We start from the raw sequence: 4,993 nt of genomic DNA, 5'->3' as shown, positions 1-4,993 counted from the left end.
ATTTCCGGGAAGGGAGGTAACGCCAGATAACTACACAAACCAAAATTGAAACCAATCTCGAAACCGACTTGGAGAGTGGCGAGAATAAAATCTTGCAAAATAAATAATAATAAAAAAAATAATGATAATGATAATAATAATAAAAAACAAGGAAAGGGAAAAAATCAGCAGTATCGTAAAGCGATTTCGTCCTTCTCATGATGTATCAAGTAAGTAATGATATCGTAAGTCAAATAATTTCGTGTTTAAACTGTTTCAGAAAAATCAAACGGCGAGGAATTGTTTTCGTCCTAATTGGAATCATCAGGATAAGAATGATTGTTGGACCAACTTTGAATGTATGTTCTGCCTCATGTGTAACAATGACTATGAGAAATTAACTGAATTGCTAGGCCAGTCAATTTACAATACAAATCAAAATAAATAAATAACAATAAAACAGCCCTATAAGAATTTTCATTAAAATGTCGAACTGCATTTTAAAATTTGAATATTAAATTAATCAATTAAAATATTGAATACATTGGTAACTAAAAACATTTACTTTTGTTTTAATTTCGTAATAACGTAATAAAGAAGGATTATTCACGAAGAAAACGACAATTGCCAATTGTTATCGACCTGTGTCCGAGAAGAAATCTGTAGAACTCAAAAGTCCTATAAATTAACTTGATATATAAGTGTAGTCCAGATTGTACGATACAGAAACAGTAAATCTTTGATAGAGAAATGGGAGGGGGGTGGGGGGTGGGAGGGGCTGCTATTTTAACCAGGGATAAAAACATAGTAACGACATTTGGATCATAATTATATGTGATTTTTTATGCCGTTAAAATAAGTTAAGCTTGACACTTGACCATTGTTTTATCACTGATGCATGCACGATAACTTTTCAGTAACGGTTTGCCCATGCCACCTACAGTAAACGTGCATCATGTAACACGGGGGTTAAAATCAAACAGTCAGTTGTGGTTTTAATGAAAGTCTGTGTAGACTTAACGTCAAATCAATCAACACATTTTGTGTCTCTTCTGAATGTCCTGTCAATTTGCATCCTGTTTTGAACAGTTGTTAGCATGAGACGTCACATGACATCTGTAGAGGCTGGCAGAGCAGCCGGGATGCTGCAAGCAGGACAATCACAACGAACTGTGGCTGTAGAGTTCAACATGTCGCAGAGTGTCATTTCTCGATTATGGAATTATTGCTAGAAGATCGATTTATACGATAGATGTTGTCGATGAAGCAGATGATGTGCACCCTTCCGGAACACTTGGTCTGCTTCTCCTTGTTCTTAATCTTTGGTTGTTTCCGTGTAAATATTTTTTCTAATATACATTTGCATTAGTTTCATAACAGTTTAGTTTGAATTAAGTTCCTACTGACATGTAGGTCACAAGTTCCTCTTTCTAATACAGCATTTATAGCTTCTTCACCAATAACACAGTGGGCTGAACGGAATGCATTTAACGATACTCACGCATATATATATAATATATATATATATCATTTTAGGGCGTTTGAAGGTTTCTAAACACGATGGAAAATCAAGTGACACGTACGACACATTATACGCCTATGGAGTTAAAATTATCTCAATAATAGACCTCGGTACACTTGAAAGAGTTTATGATAGCGGGGACGTTATTGAGAAACTGATTGCTCAGCACCAAAATGCCTTATTCAATGCTAATGAAAAAGACGAAAACGATATTGTTTCTGAAACGATAAGGTGTGATGTTTGATTTATGTGTTATTATTTCAATGTTTATATTGATGAAGCAGTAAGATTTCATTCTTTATGATGTTTAAATGTATCCTGCTATCATAGATATTAGGTGTAAAGCTTAGCCGCTACTTTCTGTATGGACATAAATGTATTTCGCCGCCAAGAAAAATAAAGATAAAATACATACATGAAGCAAATAATTACAAAAGAAAACAAAAGTAAATAAATGATATATATATATATATATATATAATTAATATATATATAAATATATCAATAAATCGTGATGTCTTGCAGGGTCCAAAGGCTGAGGACATGGCTGTTGCTCAGATTAGGTATACTGTCATACTGTTTGTAGGAATAGAAAGACCGGGCTTCATTACAATATATACTATAATGAGCGATATAAGTGCTATACAGTTCGAGGCTGTATACCCAGAACAAACGACACTTACTGCGACCTGTATAACAAGAGAGTGTTTTTCTTTTATGTTTTTAGAGAGGGAAATTGACTTGGACTAAGGGTGATGATTGATATCTATTAGGGAAATTGACTTGGATTAAGGGTGATGATTGATATCTATTAGGGAAATTGACTTGGATTAAGGGTGATGATTGATATCTATTAGGGAAATTGACTTGGATTAAGGGTGATGATTGATATCTATTAGGGAAGTTGACTTGGACTAAGGGTGATGATTGATATCTATTAGGGAAATTGACTTGGATTAAGGGTGATGATTGATATCTATTAGGGAAATTGACTTGGATTAAGGGTGATGATTGATATCTATTAGGGAAATTGACTTGGACTAAGGGTGATGATTGATATCTATTAGTGAAATTGACTTGGACTAAGGGTGATGATTGATATCTATTAGGGAAATTGACTTGGATTAAGGGTGATGATTGATATCTATTAGGGAAATTGACTTGGATTAAGGGTGATGATTGATATCTATTAGGGAAATTGACTTGGATTAAGCGTGATGATTGATATCTATTAGGGAAATTGACTTGGATTAAGGGTGATGATTGATATCTATTAGGGAAATTGACTTGGATTAAGGGTGATGATTGATATCTATTAGGGAAATTGACTTATATGTCTTCATATTTCCATTACGAGAATATGGTATTGTAAGAAGAGTCAATGCTCTCGTGTCGATATTGGAATTCTTCAGTGTCTGATAGCATGTCATAAAAAATGATACACCTTTGTTTAGGAATGTCGCGTAAATCCATCCTTTATATTCCGCACATAAATATGATATTGTATAAAGGACTTAGGACTTTTTATACGACGGAAACTCGCCGTCGTTATCATCCCTTAGGAATTCTAATCTTCAAAGAAATGATGGTTTAGAACTATAGATAAAGCACAAAATACCTTATATCCTTGAAGAACTGTACACTTCTCTTTATTAGTGGAGGGCACGAAACCAAAACTAGACCTACAGATAACCAACAAATGCTTCCACTCTCCAAAAAAAGTTTGACTTGAGGCCTTGTCATATTCATGTATATATCGTTGCTGTACAGTCAACTTCAAGAACTTGAATGTTTTACAGCGCCAAATAAAATATTCAAATCCAGAATCCAAACATTCTGAGCGCTAAATGTCAATTTCCGAGCACCAAGCATTTTAAAACTCTGAATGAGCACAAAGCCTTGTTTAAATTCTGCATGATTGTACAAAAGACACACAAGTGAATCATACCTATTCATAATTTAGAGTGAGATACAGTAGATCAAAACAATGAATTAAACTGTATCATAACTGCTTCGTCCTTTAGGACTCGCCAGTGAAGCAAAGGGCCTAAATTTTGAAGCCTAGTAGGCGACTAAGGAAAATCCAAATGATCAAAAGAAAAGTCAAAATCTAGATCGGGATGTGCGACAGCCCCATGATTTTCATACATCAGGTAGTTTTTATAATGTTGAATCAATTTCACAAGCTTGGTACTTATTGCACTTTCGGTGTTTTAATAACTTCATCAGTGCTCAGGGCAGTCCAAAAAATCGACACCTGTTGATAAACACAGAGTCTGGCAGTGGTACCATCTCAATTTTCGCGATAAACGTGATAAATGAAATGGAAGATGCCTGTAACAATGGAATTCGTATGACTGGCCGTGCAGGCGTGTCTTGCATTACGCTGATGCTACTTTTAGCTACAATGAGCTCATCTCAGCTAGGAGACAGCATTTTACTACCATTGCTATCGTGTGATGTAGGTACATGTGTGTCGCCTTCAGACTCGTGATTTGGCTTTGTCTTCTATTGTGATGGGAGAACATTCAGTTTCTATATTACAAAGTAGTGATGGCAAGTTCTTGATTTTGTGCTTCATTGCTATATACCTCTGAGGATTATTCAATGTAAAAGAAATGTTAAAGCTGATGTTTGTCTATCACTCCCTGAGTAAAGCAACGTGTGTGTCCGTAAACCCAAAGACAGCAGTAAGAGCAAATGAATAGGTATAAAAATTATAGCAAAGTTTTTTCCGATTTTTTTTTCATCAAAGAGATTTCGATGGCCATAGTTCACGGTTTAAACGACAAAAGTGAAAAAAATTGACACTTTAAGAATGAAAAAGCTTTGTGGAATTAATGTGATATATCTGTTCTGAGAGAGTTAGTTCCTGGATATGCCGGCATTCGTAACCAATAAATAAAATATGTTTAAGCAAAACGGTCCAATATCATGAATGCTACATCCCACTGTACTCAAACGTATAGAGACTTTACCTAAAGACATCGTTATATGGTAATAAAACCTACAGACATCAGTATAGTTTTGAGGATAGCCTTTCAAAAATTCCATAGTGTTAAATTCCTACAAAACCAAGCGGCACCAACGGAGAGTTTGTCAATTTCTTGGTAATGGTTAATGTGTGATCGCACTTACGTCCCCAGACCCCAAAATGTATATGGAAGAGTTTCACACAGATAGAAAACACGTGAACGATAGAATCGGATACTAGTCCTACATTAAAAGGTTTTGATGTACTTCAGCAAATCTGTGAATTTTGTAACCTGATACCACTCATTGTCTTCTTATAAATTTTGCAGTACAATTGCAACTTTTAATATTTTTCATCTGGTCAATTTGAGGTGACTAAAACTCTACCACAACCATGAGCAATGGATCGCAGTTTCTTTGTATCCTTGATATCAAAATTACTTGATAAGGCAGTAGTACTTAAAAAAAACCAACATAATTTTAATGTGACCATGTGTATTTCCTGTAGTTGAAGCTATT

This window comes from Ylistrum balloti, unplaced genomic scaffold (assembly GCF_031769215.1).
Source record: "Ylistrum balloti isolate Yb309-2 unplaced genomic scaffold, AGI_CSIRO_Ybal_v1 Utg370392, whole genome shotgun sequence".
Classification (NCBI taxonomy): domain Eukaryota; kingdom Metazoa; phylum Mollusca; class Bivalvia; order Pectinida; family Pectinidae; genus Ylistrum; species Ylistrum balloti.
The sequence above is the reverse complement of the archived record's forward strand: the minus strand, read 5'-3'. Positions refer to the sequence as shown.